This window comes from Hyaena hyaena, unplaced genomic scaffold (genome assembly GCF_003009895.1).
Source record: "Hyaena hyaena isolate Hyena2069 unplaced genomic scaffold, ASM300989v1 scaffold_428, whole genome shotgun sequence".
Taxonomy (NCBI): domain Eukaryota; kingdom Metazoa; phylum Chordata; class Mammalia; order Carnivora; family Hyaenidae; genus Hyaena; species Hyaena hyaena.
Window position 1 is genome coordinate 1,418,080 of NW_024081062.1, and position 16,074 is coordinate 1,434,153.

Sequence of the window (16,074 nt, forward strand, 5' to 3'; positions counted from 1 at the left end):
AGCATTTGGTACATTCACATTGTTGTGCAAGCATCACCACCATCCATCTCCAGGACTCTTTTCATCTTGTAAAATGGAATTTCTGTCCCTGTTACATAAGAGCTTCCCACCGCCCCCTCCCCCAGCCCATTGGAACCACTATCCTATTTTCCTTTTCTGTAAAATTTCACTACTCTGGGCATATACATACAGACATTTATAGACCCACATACATGGAGTCACACAGGATTTAATCTTTAGGGTTTTTTCTTTTGTCTTTTTAGTATTTGACCTTTTGTGACTGGATTATTTTACTCAGCGTCATGTCCTTCAAGTTCATACATGGTGTAGCATGTGTCAGAATTTCTTTCATTTTTAAGGATGAATAATGTTCCATTGTATGTATACATCACATTTTGTTTGCCCAACCACTGATGGACACTTGGATTGCTTCCACCTTTTGGCTACTGTGAATGACGCTGCTACGAACACGAGTGTATAAATATCTCTTCAAGAGCCTGATTTCAACTCTTTTGCATAAATACCCAGGAGTAGGATTGCTGGATCATATGGCAGGTTCTATGTTTAAGTTTTTGAGGAACCGCCATACCAGTTTTCCATAGAGCTTACACCGTCTATATTCTCCCCAACAATGCACAAGGGCTCGCGTTTCTCCACATCCACATCAACACTTGGGACAAAACTACCTTTTAAAACATCCAGGTAGGGGCACCTGTGTGGCCTAGTTGATGAAGCAGCTGACTTCAGCTCAGGTCATGATCTCGTGGTTCGTGAGTTCGAGCCCCGCGTCGGGCTCTGTGCTGACAGCTCAGAGCCTGGAGCCTGCTTAGGATTCTGTGTGTGTGTCTCTCTCCCTGTCCCTTCCTTGCTCACGCTCTGTCTCTCAAAAATAAATAAATGTTAAAAAAAAAGTTTTCTTAAAAAACATCTAGGTAAATGAATAAATAAATAAAACATTTAAGTAAAAAAAAGTGAGTGTATTAAAAGTATTAAGTAAATAAAAGCACAGGTGGTATGGCAGATCTCACGAGGGACATGTGTTGAGGTCTGACCGAGGCCCACAGAGGCCTGGAAGTGAGATGCCCACAGGCCTCCCTCCTCTGTGGGGCCGTTTCTCTGACTCCACCACACATGAGTCTCCCCTACCTTTGCTCCCACCTCCCATCTCCCAAGAAATCCCAGGTCACCTATAAGCCCCATCTCGAATTCCCTTTCTCTCAGAGATCCAGTGGGCCCAGTTCCCAGTCTTCCAGCTTCAGGTGCTGGGAAGGAAGGGCTTCAGTCCTTTAGAAACATATCTGGCTCCTCTAGGAGTGATGTGTACCTCATGAAAATGATTGTGGGGCCCCTGGATGGCTTCGTCAGTTAAGCAACTGACTGAGGCTCAGGTCATGATCTCACAGTTTGTGAGTTCAAGCCCTACATTGGGCTCTGTGCTGACAGCTCAGAGCCTGGAGCCTGCTTCAGATTCTATGTCTCTATCTCTCCCCTGCTCATTCTCTGTCTCTCTCAAAAATAAATAAATATTAAAAAAAAAAAAAAAAGAAAATGATTGTGGAAACTGAGTCCAACCCCGTGGGGCAGGCTATCCTAGAGGAACTGCTCACACAGGGTGTTCTTCATGGATCCTGAAGTCCTAAGAAATGTTACACGGGAAGACTGCCGTTGGGGACATCAGGACTGTATAAGAGACATGTCTGGACACTGGCCAGACATTTTCACATTCATATCAAATTTGCTTTCTCTTCCTTTTGAAGGACCCAGTGACATGGCATGACAATGGCTGTGAAGGAAGGTCGCAGAAAGACAGGCCCCAGGTCCCCAGAGTGTAACCTCTGGGTTACCAGGGCCAGAACTTCATGAAAGGGGTATTTTAGAAAGTGCAAAAAATTTTTTATTTTAATAATTAACTGTTCACTTTAATATTATCTTATTCGTTATAGCAAGTGGTTTTGCTTTCCAACAATAGTAATGTTAACTCTCATTAAAAAGCGAGGTGTCTTGGGGTGCCTGGGTGGCTCAGTCAGTTAAGCATCCAACTTTGGTTCAGGTCATGATCTCATGGTTCATGGCTTCGAGCCTCACGTCAGGCTCTGTGCTGACACCTTGGCGCTTGGAGCCTGCTTCACATTCTGTGTCTCCCTCTCTCTCTCTCCCCCCTAGAGGTTACACACACACACACACACACACACACACACACACACCCTCTCTCTCTCTCTCACTCATAAATAAATAAATATTAAAAAAATTTTTAGGGCAACTGGGTGGCTCAGTTGGTTAAGCGTCCGACTTCAGCTCAGGTCATGATCTCATGGTTCATGGATTTGTGCCCTGCATTGGGCTCTGTGCTGACAGCTCAGAGCCTGCTACCTGTTTCAGATTCTGTATCTCCCTCTCTTTCTGACCCTCCCCTGTTCATGCTGTCTCTCTCTCTCTTTCAGAAATAAATAAAATATTAAAATTAAAAAAATTTTTTAAAACGTCTGGTGTCTTAGAGAAAATATTTAGTATAGAACACAGAAGGTGGCAAAATTGTAGAAGTGGTGTGCAGATAACCAATGTATAGCAAATATATTTTTTAATTTTTATCTTAAACATTTATTTTATTTTTGAGAGAGAGAGACAGAACATGAGCTGGGGAGGGCAGAGAGAGAGGGAGACACAGGATCAGAAGCAGGCTCCAGGCTCTGAGATGTCAACATAGAGCCTGACATGGGGCTCAAATTCACAGACCATGAGATTACAACCTGAGCTGAAGTCGGTGCTTAACCAGCTGACCCATCCAGGCGCCCCAACGTGTAGCAAATATTGACAGAGAAAATAGTAGGGGCTTCTGAGACAGACACCCAGGACTGGATTCAAATCAGTGATGCTGATTGTTAAGTATTCAGGGATTTTTGCAAGCCTCTTGTTAAACCATCAATCCCTTGAAATTGGCCATGATGGTAGGTAGTATATACAGCACAGAAATTGGCACACCATGACTCAAGACTTCCTTGCTTCCTCCCTTCCCCTCTCTGTCTCTGTCTCTCTTGTTTTTCGGAGAGTGGTTTTACCAGAGTGCCACTGGCTCAAGTCCCTGCTTGGACACATTTCGGGTGTGTGACCTCTCCAAGCCCCTGTCCTCTGGGATGAGTTTTCCTCTGTGAAGTGGATCTAATGGCCTCTCCCTCGTTAGCTCTGACCTGCAAATTGGATGATGGGTTCCTGGAAGCTGTAGCTACCACCATCAGTCCCCTTTCCCTGTGACTAGTTACTGGAAGCACCAGAACCTGTGGCCTTGATGAGGACTGCCATGCACCCCTGCCCCAGCCAGGCATCATCCAGAGCCGGCCATCCTGAATGGGTGGATGCCCAGGCTGGCCAGCATCCTGCACTCTCAGGCACCAGGGGTCCCACTGCCTACAGGGACACAGCATAACAGCATCTTATTTAGAAAAATGTGCAAAACATTGAATTGGCAGTTCAAACTTTTCATCTTTCTTAACAGAAAACTTTGAGTATAAGAAAACGTTGATGGAATGGCACAATGAAGCACTTGCACACCACCACTTGGGTTGAATCATGGTTGACATTTGACCACGAATCCTTTATTTGTCTGTTGCTTTAACTTTAAGGATTTTGGGGGGGGAACCATTTGATGACCCTTTGGGCTGTTCTCCTCTATTATGACAAACAAGTCAATGAAGAGTAATTCTGTAAAACAATCCCATATCCTACCATGTTCAAATGTTCTGAAATACCTAAAAATGTCCCCTCATCCCTATTGATTTAAAAAAAAATTTTTAAGCTTATTTATTTATTTTGAGAGAGAGAAAGAGGCAGAGGAGGGGCAGAGAGAGAAGGAGAGAGAGAATCCCAAGCAGGCTCTGAGCCGTCAGCACAGAGCCCAATGCGGGGCTCAATCTCACGAACCATGAGATCATGACCTGAGCCTAAATCAAGAGTTGGACACATAACCGACTGAGCCACCCAGGTGCCCCCTGTTTCGTTTTGTTTCTTAATGGAATCCGGTGAAGGTTGTTCTGCACTGTGTTTGGTTTTATATATATATATATATTTTTTTTTTTTTTCCTAGAAACTCAGACTTTGAGGGTACAGCCCCAGCTTGAGCAGATTACAAGAAGTAGATGGCTGTCGGGTGACTTTGAGTGTGTGTCCCACGCACACTGTGCTGCTAGTGATTTACCAGAAAATGTATTGAGTACTGCAATTATCTTGTCAATAAAAAGTATCGTATCATACTTTTTTTGTGTGGACACATACATTACACCCAAATTACTACAATTTTCCTCATTAATATACTGGGAGCCTCAAAAATGAAAGTGGCCAGGTTCCTCTCCACTCTAGGTCCACTAGAGGAAGGAAGCAGATCCTTCCCATCCCCCCCCCCCACCTTTCCTGGCAACATGGCATTAGAAAAGTAGTGACAGGGGCATGGGGAGCCTGAGCGGGCCTGCGGTGCTGGCCCAGCCTGGGGCCACCTAGGAGAGAGTGGGCCTGGGGTCCACTTGGGTGGTACTGTGAAAACCCCATCGACAGAAGCACAATGAGAGACAAATCAGCTCAGATCTGGAAACTGTCATGGTCTAGAAGCTGGTATTTAATTCTCCCTGAGGACCCCCAGGCATAGGGACTATTGCACCCATTTTGCAGATGAGGAAAGTGAAGTTCAGAGAAGTGAACTCTGTCCAGTGGGCTTGCTCCAGCTAATGAGGAGTGAGTGATGGTGCTGGGATGGAAGCCCAGTACCCCCTGGCCTCAGACCCCTCACTCATTTCCCTCCTGCCCTATGGCGCCTGGCTCAGGATTCAGATGGCGTTTCAACTTCCTGGTACTTAGCCAGCCTGGGAAGCCAAAATCTCCATCCAGGAATTCGGGTGGGGCTTGGGGCCAGTGCTGAGCGGGCACAGGCTGCTGGGGTGGCTGCCTTTTAGCAGGATCGAAGGCATCACTTTGTCATTTGTCAGTTTTTGTTTGGTCAGAGTGATGAATTACTGAGCCCGAAGCCGTTAGAGGAGACACCGGCTGGGCTGAGCTGGCCTGGGCGGGCCCTGACCCTCAGGGCACGTCTGACCCTCAGGCTGGAGCTGCACCTGGAGTGGTGGTCCCTTGGGTCCTGGGACCCCTCTGCCAGGGGCCTGGCTGTGTCTGGGAGGGCTTTCTGTTCATAGGCAGGAGAGACGAGTACAGAGAGAGTACTTGTCTTCTGGAAGGTGAGTCTTCCCTGCAGGGTGAACACAAGGAGACAGGACTGGGCTCAGAAAGAATAACACCCAGCAGATTCTGGGGATCTGGGCAGCTGGAAGCGAGGAGTGGCTTCATCAGGGCTTGGCTGTTAGGCTGCATACTATGGCTTTCCTCCAGGAAGAAAGCACCTGACCTGTCTAGTTTGAGTGAGGTGCCCGTGTGTTGATGCTAGAAACACAGGGCACCTTGACTATCTGCTTGCCTTGGGAGCATCAGATAGCACCCAAGAGCCGACATAGCCCGGTGAGCATGGGAGGCGGGGGCGGCCCTATCTGCTGCAGGTATACTGATGGGCTGCCTGATCCCCCCACTGGCCAGGTGAACCCTGCTTGTTTCTTTCACCAGTAGAGGTGGGATTCCAAGTCTCCTTGTTCAGATATGTCATCTAGCGAGGGGGCCTTGCTGCTTCCAGGTCATTTGTGGCCAAAGCCTGCTTGGGATTCTCTCTCTCTTTCTCTCTGTATACCTCCCCCTGCATCCCACTCTCAAAATAAATACATAAACTTAAAAAATAATTTTTAAAAACCCCAACATTCCAAACAAGAAAAATGAAATAAAATGAGCTATGCGCACAAGGATGTTTACCGCAGCCTTAGCTACAGAGGCAAAAAGTTGGAAGTAAACTCATTTATTTGTTAAGCAAATTATGGTACAACAAATTTGAGGATGATTATGCAGCTATTAATACATCAAACAAGCCGGAGCAATGTGAGGAACACTTATGATGTACTGCTGAGTTGAGTGCAGGCGCAGAATAGAAAATAAATCTCTGGCTGTCACTCTGTAAAACAAGTCCACATATGTGAACAAGGCCAAGAAGAGAACTAGCAAAATGAAAAGAGTTTGGCTTATTTGGGAGGATCATGGGTGACTGTTTTTACTTTCCATTTTTTCCCCCTTAGTTTCAAAAATGTTTTGTTCTTTTTGCAATTATAAAAAAGCTTTCTCTGGTGATCCATCACCAGAACCTATTTGAGGGAGTAGGATTGTAGCAGGTGGAGCCAAGGGTAGGAAGACTGGGTATCATGGAGTGTCAGGCTAGCAGAATTGGGAGTGAGGGCTCTGGGTGGTATCCTCAGCCAAATTCTCCTTTACAGGCCTGATACTCTCTGTACATTCAATGATTCTGTCCCCATCCCTTGGGGGGGGGGGGCGATGGATATAAATTTGGCCTATTGACTGTGCACAGTTGCTAAAGAGAAATCTCACATTATTACAGCACCATGGAATATGAATGATGGCAATGTTCCTATAAGAAGTCCTTGTTCAAAAATTGTGCAAGCTTGTTCTTACTGAAAGCAAAGGAGGCCAACCCATTACCGCACTGGAGTCATGGTTGGATCTCATCCCTGCAATCATTTTTGCCCCAGGAGAAGTTACAAAAAGTGGGGAACACATCTCCCCAGTGAAGCATATGCACTGTGGTGGGTAGGAATCCCCTAAGAATGATTGGGGTGGGGGCAGCCAGACCTGCCCAGATATACAAAAAAATAAATCTTACAAGAAGATGAAGGCCCATGATGAATGCCAGTATACTGTGTGCCAGGGTGGGGAACAGAAGCAGATATGTGACCATTCCAATTGCTTCTCCTTTGCCTGATTCCATGGCAGGAGCTATAAGGAGATAGAAACTCAATTTTCCCATATGGGCATCCATCCACCCATCCACCCATTCACTTATCCATCCACTCATCTACCCATCCACCCAGCCACCTATCCATCCATCCATCCATCCATCCATCCATCCATCCATCCATCCACCCACCCATCCATCCATCTACCTATTCATCCATCCATCCATCCATCCATCCAAACATCCATCCATCTATCCACCCATCAATCCATTCATTCATTCATTCTGTATGTTTATTGAGCAGCAGTTCTAGGTACTTGGGATACCTAAGCAGATAATCAAAGATCCCCACCCTCAGAGCACATTCCACCTAGGATGGCTTTCTGGCCAATGTGCTGGGATGGAAAGTCTGCTGTTGCCACATCTTCCTCTTCCTCCTGACTACATGGGGTCATAAGCAAGGATGCCACACACCAAGGGTGGTGGGAGAAGCATGGGTATGTACCCTCTGCATTCTTGTGCACTTCTTTGTTTAAACCACTGTGTGAAATATTTCCCATTATTTGCACTGAATGCAGCCCTAACTGGTACCGAAAAAGGGAGAGAGAGAGAAGAGAGGGGACACAGAAAACCTTTATTCCTGGGTACTGTGTGCCTTGGCACCCTGAAACATCCCCCATACAGATCATTTTAAAAGATTCCTAAATTAAGCCTATCCTAGAGAAGGGAGCTCCTCCTGACTGAGGGGTTGTGACCCTAAGAATGAAGGAGTTTGGGATTTGGGGTGAGTAAAGAGGGAAGTTGAGGAGGGCTCTGCAGCAGGCTGGTGGCCCTGTAGTCACTGGGCAGATTATACCAGTTGGGACCATGTTAGCGGCAATTATCAGAAATCCAACTCAAGGTGGAGAAGAATTTTGTATTTGGTCACTTATGAAAAATCCAGGGGTTGGTCTAACTTCAGACACAAGAGAAACTAGGTCAAGTGATCATCAGAGTTGGAATTCCTCTGACCCCCTCTTGACCTTGTTTTCTGTTGCTTTGATTCCTTCTCAGGTGGGCTCTCTCTGTATGGATGCAAGGTAATCCCCACCAGATGTGGGGGGCGTTCTATTCTTAGAGTCACGAAAGGGCACAGCAGGAGAGAAAGTCCTTTTCTTTCTTGGTGGACTTTCGATTTCATATTCTGAGTCCCATTGGTTTGCCTCATGTCATGAGTTCAGCACTAAGCCAGCCACTGTGACCAAGCGGATAAAATGCTCTGACTGGCCAGACCTTACCATGTGCTCACCCCCAGAACCAGAGGGAGTCTCCTTGACCCAACCCTGTGAACTGAGAATGAAGGTGTGGTATAATAAAACAATAAATATTTGGTCTTTGTCCCTGGTTCCTGGCACACAGCTCCTAAAACCATTGGCATCTGCAGAGTGGTAGAGTGTCTTTTGGGTGCTAAGGGGATGAGATGGCTGGGGTGGGGGGTGGAGGGCGCCTAAACAGCTTCAGAATTCGGGTTGGTTGCCAGAAATACCAAGGTATGATTAGAGGGTTGGAACTTTTGGCCCAGCCTCCAGACCTCCAGGGAGGAGACTGACTTAATTGCCAATAGCCAATGATTTTATCGGTCATGCTTTTGTGCTGGAACCTCCATTAAACTCCTAAGCAACAGAATTTTGAGAGCTCCTAGGTAGGTGAGCACATCAAAGTGTTAGAAGGGGTAGTACAACTGGAGAGGGCATGGAAGTTCCCCAACTTCCCCATATCTTATCCTGTGCGTCTCTTCCATCTGGCCATTCCTGGATATACCCTTTACAACAAAGTGGTAATAATAAGTGAAGTATTTTCCCAGTCCTATGAGTCATTCTAGCAAAATATTAAGCCTAAAGAGGGGTGTTGTGGGAACGCCTGACTTTGTAGCCAAGTGTGGCTGAAGTGCAGGTGACCTGGGGACCTGATACTTTGGACTGGCATCTGAAGTGGGGACAGTCTTGTGTAATTGAGCCTCTGACCTGTGAAGCCTGATGCTAACTCCAGGTGGTTAGTGTCAGAATTGGATTGGATTACAGGACACCCAGTTGATGTCAGAGTGGGTTGGCGTCTAGAGAGTTGACGAATTGGTTACTGGTGTTGAAAACACACACCCACGCGTGCGCGCACAACAAGGATGCACTTACAAGCTTACAGGACATAGATCTGGGCAGGGACAATAATTGATGCACTTGGGATCCTTATCTATGACCAGAGGTAGGCTTGCTCTTATCCTGGACATAGAGTCACACAGCTCTCCGGCACCAGCCTAGGGACAGGTGGCTTCTGGAACATACCCAAGAACAGCTTCGGCTAGGAGGGGTCACTTAGGCTGCTTTGGGCTGCAAGTAACAAAAGCCTTGTCTTAAATTGGCTCACTTGAGAAGGAAATCTGAGGGAAAAGGAGGTGCCAGGCAGGCTATCCTGCGTGGGCTTTGTCACCAGACGGTCTTCTCTCACAGCTGCCGATGGATGCCAGCAGTAAGTGGAACAACATAGTTCCCTGTTCCTGTTGGTTGGGAGACAGAATGCATTCCCTCAACTGTAGAATAAAAATCCTCATCTTCAGCCAATTGTGGTGACCTGCGCAGTTGCCCGTGGACAAATAAGGTCAAAAAGGAAATGCCAAGGCTCATTGGGTTAAGTCTGAGCCCTGACAGAAAGGGAGCTAGAATTATATCATTGCTTAGGCTGGCAGTTTGCTTGCACTAACTTCATGGAGGGGAGAGGGATGCATGTAAGGTGGGGGTGAGTTGTGGGTAGGTACTCTCAGGCAGAGCTGCTGTTGCTTGATGCTGCTCTGACCCATGCGGAAGAGAACGCCTTGATTTCCTTACTCTCTCCTTTTTCTCTGCCTCTTCTTCTGTTTCTCTTCCATTTCATCCTCTCTCTCATTATGATTCTGTTCTTCCACTTCCTGCTTCCTTTTTGCCCTCTCCTGCAAACTCCATTCCATATGCCTGTTCCATAAGGTGATTTTTAAAAATGTTTATTTATTTATTTTGAGAGAGAGAGGGGACACCAGCAGGGGGAGGGGCAGAGAGAGAGAGTCCTAAGCAGGCTCTGCACTAACAGCAGAGAGCCTGACACGGGGCTTGATCCCACAAACCATAAGATCATGACCTGAACAAAAGTAAAGAGTCAGATGCTTAACCGACTGAGCCACCCAGGTGCCTCTCCATGAGGTAATTTTAATTGTGTATATTTTTCACCTTAGCATTGGCTACATTGGTTTGGGCAGGTGGCTATACCTCTTTAAGCCTCAATTTCTTTATCTTTAAAATAAAGGGATTAATACTGTTCTCACTTGGCACTTGAAAGTGTTGAAAGTTATATTTCTAGGTTCTGATGCTGGTCAAGATGAAGACCACTACAACCTATCTATCCCACTGATTACAACTAAACTCAAGACAAAGTAAATACATAACTCTGACAGGCTAACAGTGGCAGGCAGGTTGGAGAGAAGAGCCAAAACTCAACAAATGACACATCCTGGGGGTGAGATTCCCAGTTTCTCTTTTTCTCTCTGGTCTCCCAGTTTTGAATGGAGGTCAGCTCCCGGGTAGAATGTGCAGAGAAACCATCTCTCTAGCCAGAGGACTGGGATTGGGGCCCCCACAAGATGAAGCGGGGGGGAGGGAGGGGAAATTGTTGAGCTCACTTAATCTTTTTTTCTCTCCTGCCCCTGTCCTGAGGACAGCCCCAGCTGCAGACCTACACTCTGGTACCAGTGGCATGAACACCTACAGATAAGAGAGGAAACCCATGAGATCCAGAGAAGGTGGGGTGAAGAGAGAGAGAGAAGAGAGTCGGAGGAGGAATTCCTAATTCTGTGGGTGAGCCAACACAAATCCCAGGCTCACCTCCAAGCTGCATAGAGCATATCCAAAGCACCATGGCAAAGTATTTTTTAAAAAGCTTTTATTTTGAAATAATTACAGATTCATAGGACTGTACCCTTCACCCAGTTCCCCAATGATGACATCTTAAATCATTGTAGTGTAATATCAAAACCAGGAAACTGACATTGGTACAAGATTATTAACTAGATTATAGACCTTATTCAGATTTCACCAGCTTTTGCATGTATGTGTGTGTGTGTGTAGTTCTATGCAATTTTATCCTATATATAGATTTGTGTAACTAACACTACAATCAAGACACAGAATGGCTCCATCTCTGCAAATAGACCCTCTCCTGCTATGGTTGTATCCACCCCCATCCCCTGCCCTGTCCTCTGGCAACAACGAATCTTGTCTCCTTTTCTATTGTTCCATCACTTTGAGAATGTCATATAAATGGAATCTTACAGTATATAACCTTCTTTTTTCTTTCTTTTTCTTTTTTTAATTTAAATTTTTTTTTAATTTTTTTTATTTCTAGGAGAGAGAGAGAGAGAGAGCGTGAGCAGGGGAGGGTCAGAGAGAGAGAGGGAGTCACAGACTGAAACAGGCTCCAGGCTCTGAGCTGGCAGCCAGCACAGAGCCCGACGCGGGGCTTGAACCCACGAATCGCGAGATTATGACCTAAGCAAAAGTCGGACGCTTAACCGACTAAGCCACCCAGGTGCCCCCAGTATATAACCTTCTAAGATTGGCTTTTTCCACTAAGTGTAATTCCTATGAGACCCATCCGAGTTCTGACATGTACCAATAACCTGTTCCTCATTGAGTAATATTCTATCACATGGTCATCCCAGAGTTCATTTAACAATTTACCCAAGGAAACATATTTGTTTTCAGTTTAGGGTTATTATAAATAAAGCTATTATGGGGGTGCCTGAGTGGCTCAGTTGGTTAGTGTCTGACTCTTGATTTTGGCTCAGGTCATGATCTCATGGATTGTGAGATCGAGCCTCATGTTGGGCTCTGGGCTAACAGTGTCGAGCCTACTTGGGATTCTCTCCCTCCCTCCCTCCCTCTCTCTCTCTGTCCCTCCTCTGCTCACTCTCTCCCTCTCTCTTTCTCTCTGTCTCTCACTCTCAATAAATAAATGAATAGATAAATAAACAAAATAAATAAGTAAATCTGCTATGAACATTCATGTAAAAGTTTTTGTGTGAACATTGTTTTCATTTTTCTGAGATAAATGCCCAAGAGTGTAATGGCTGATTCATATGGTAAGTGCATATTTAGTTTTATAGAAAACTGTTCAGCTATTTTTCAGAGGAGTTGTACCATTTTACATTCCCACCAAGCAAAGCCTTTGAAAACGAAGATGAGATTGGATCTACCAGCGACGGAAGACTGCTAAAACCAGCACAACAAAGTTCATCCTCCAGAGGATTTTAAAAGTACCTGGAATCTCACAATATGGTATTCAAAGCATCCAGGATACAACCCAAAATTAGTTCGAGTACCAATAACAAGGAAAACGTGACCAATTTTCAAGTAAAAAGCCAACCCACAAGAGATGCCAACCCTCTAATAACCCAGATGTTGAAGCAGTTATTAAAACTATGCTTCAGGAGGGAAAGGTAAACACTTTTGGGGAAAAAAAGGGAAAGATGGATATTCTCTGCAGAGAAATGGAAACAGATGAATGGGAATTTTAGAACCAAAAAATTACAATATCTGAGTTAAATGAATGTGGCACCTGGGTGACTTAGTTAAGTGTTCGACTTTGGCTCAGGTCATGATCTCAAAATTCATAAGTTTGAGCCCTGCATCAGGCTCTGTGCTGACAGCTCGGAGCCTGGAGCCTGCTTTGGATTCTGTGTCTCCCTTTCTCTCTTCCCCTTCCCCTGCTTGCACTCTGTCTCTCCCTCCATCTCTCAAAAATAAACATTAAAAACTATTTTTAAAAAGGAAAAAAATATATTTTATAGAGGAAGGGACCCACAAGGGCAGAAGTGCCTGGGGTCTGCAAAAGTCAAGATGCAACCTTGCTTATAGGCCAGCAAAGAGCCTGAGGTAGGTGTGGGCTGCAGGGTAGGTGGTCCGCAAGGGGGCATTCCAAGATCCTTGCTGGAATTTCTGGGAAGGAAGATTGCCAAGCTCATGGTGGGTCAGCATTGAGCTACAGTGGAGAGGAGGGGCTATGATGTCCATCTATGTGGGGTGAACCTGCCTGAGAGAGGAACCAGACAAAGAGGAAAGATCAAGCTCCCATAGTATCACAGTGCAGGTGGCCCTCCAGCCACAGCTGACCTGCATTTTCCTGTCATCGTATTGTATTGTATTTTGTTTTATTGTATTTTGTTTTATTTTTTTCCAATATAGTTAACATAGTGTTAGGTTAGTTTCAGGTGTACAGTACAGTGATTCCACAATTTCATACATCACCAGGTGCTCATCACAACAAGTGCCCTCCTTAATCCCCATCACCTGTTCCACTCATTGCTCCCTCCCCCCCCCCCCACCTCCGCTCTGGTAACCATTGATTTCTTCTCTATAGTATTTGAACCAAAGACTCTGAAATTTTGCTGGGGCCACTTGGTGCTGGATTTCTATTATTCGCAATCAAAAGAGTCCTGGCAGATGTAGCCTATGAAGAAATGCCTTGTTTCTTAATAAAGCAGAACCCAGAGCTGCTTCAATACTTTAAGGTTACTGGCCTGTTCAGATTTTTCTATTTCTTCTCGTCAGTTTTGTTATCTTCTATTTTTCTGAGAAACTGCTACTTTTGTCATGTTGTCATCTTTTTAAAGCATGAAGTTCTTTACAATATTCTGTTATTGCTTAGAGTTCTATTGTTTTAATTAAAAAAATTTTTTCTTAGTTTATTGTCAAGTTGGTTTACATATAACACCCAGTGCTCATCCCAACAAGTGCCCTCCCCATGCTAATTAAAAAAATTTTTAATGTTTATTTTTGAGAGAAAGAGACAGAGTGCAAGTTGGGGAGGGGCAGAGAGAGAGGGAGACACAGAATCTGAAAGAGGCTCCAGGCTCTGAGCAGTCGGGACAGAGCACAGCGCAGGACTCGAACTTGGGAATGGCGAGATCATGACCTAGGCTGAAGTCAGATGCTTAAACGACTAAGTCAACCAGGTGCCCTGAGGTCTTTCTACTTCTTACCAAACAACCCCTTGATACTCTAATCCCATGTTGTGGATAATAACTTGGTGTGCCAAACTTTTCCTATTCAAATTAGTGGTTTCTTTTGACCAGATTCAGGCAGATGTATATGTTTTTATTTTTATTTCAAATTTTATTCTATTTTTTGTATAGGTAGCTATAGCAGTCAGGACAGGCTAGGTTGCACTGTAGTAGCGGTGCCAAAATCCTATTGACTTTATTATTATTTTTTTAATTTTTTGAATGTTTATTTATTTATTTATTTAAATATTTATTTTCTGAGAGACAGAGAGAGACAGCATGAGCAGGGGAGGGTCAGAGAGAGAGGGAGATACAGAATCTGAAGCAGGCTCCAGGCTCCGAGGCAGCTGTCAGCACAGAGCCCGATGAGGGGCTCGAACTCACAAACCGTGAGATCATGACCTGAGCCGAAGTCGGATGCTTAACCGACTGAGCCACCCAGGTACCCCTCATTGGCTTTCACGCCTTGCTGGTGCCGCACATTTATCCTGAATAGTTGGCAGCTTCGCTCCACGTAGTTCTTACTCAAGAATGCTGGATGACAGAGTTTCCGCTAATCTGTGAGGGAAGAGGAAGAACACGGCTTCTGTCACCTCTGCTCATGTTATTGACTAAAACAAGGCACGGGCCTACACCTAACTTCTGGGGATGCAGAAGTGCAATCTGACTGTGGGTTTAGAATTAAGAAATCCAGACATTTCCGTGAACAGCTCTAGTAACTGCCAGAGTAGTGCATTCATGGGGGAGGCAGCCACACAGGATACATTCCCATGGAATATGCTCACCTGTGAGGCGCTCACATGAATTGCATGAGTAATGGATGTGTTCACAATGTTCAGAGAGCAATCAGTCCTTCCCACAAAACAGGCAAGCACTTTTATTGGTTTCTGGGTATATTTCTTTTTTCTTAATTAAAATGTTTATTTATTTATTTTGAGAGAGAGAGCAGTTTATTTATTTATATTTGAGAGAGGGCAGATAGAGGGAGAGAGAATCCCAAGCAGGCTCCATGCTGCTAGCATGGAGCCTAAAGTGAGACTCGAACTCATGAACTGTGAGATCCTGACCTGAGCCGAAATAAAGAGTCGGATGTTTTACTGGCTGAGCCACCCAGGTGCCCCTAGTTTTCATACTTCTTTATGCAAATACAAATAAGTGCCCATATGTCTTATCCCTGTCCTCTCTTTTAGCCTGGATAATTGAAAGTATCCTATGTACTGTATTCTGTAGCTTCTTCTTCTTCTTTTTTTTTTTAATGTTTATTCATTTTTGAAAGACAGAGTGGGGGGGGGAGAGAGAGAGAGAGAGAGAGAGAGAGAGATCGATCATGAATGAGGAAGGGGCAGTGAGAGAAGAAGACACAGAATCCAAAGCAAGCTCCAGGCTCTGAGCTGTCAGCACAGAGCCCAACGTGGGGCTTGAACTCACAGACTTTGAGATCACTGCCCCCCACCCCCACCCCCGCCCCCGAGCTGAAGTCAGATGCTTAACTGACTGAGCCACACAGGCGCCCCTGTAGTTTGTTTTCTTAAACTTAATATTATATCAGGTTTAGGACACTTTCTGCAGCCTTTTACACAGCTGCACAGTATTCTATCACACAGATGGATTATAGTTCAATTAATCAATTGGCTCTAGAAGAGCACCAGGGGCATTGTCAACCTTTTCCCGTCACAATGCTTCAATGAGTCAAGTAGTACATCTGGAATTTTGTTACGTGTGCTGCTCTCTTAGTTTGCTAGGGCTTGCCATAGTAAATACCACACACTGAGGAGCTTGTACAACAGAAATTTATTTTTTTATAATTCTGGAGGTTAGAAGTCCAAGATCAAGGTATCAGCAGGATTGATTTCATATTGAGGTCTCTGTTTGGCTTGTATATGGTCATTTCCATGTGTTTTCATGTGGTCCTCCCCCTGTGTGTGTCTATGTCCTAAGTCATAATGAATTAGATTCCACCCATATGCCCTCACTTTATCTTAATTGGTTCTTTAAGGACTCTGTCTCCAAACATAGTCACATTCTGAGTTACCTGTTGTTAGGGCTTCAACAAGTGAATTTGGAGGGTGGATACAACAAACCTGTGACAATTGCTACATAATAAGCAGTGGGATACCTGGGTCCAAGGGTAGATACCTTATAAATTTGGTAGACATTACCAAATTGCCCTTAGTGGAGTTCTGTAATGTAC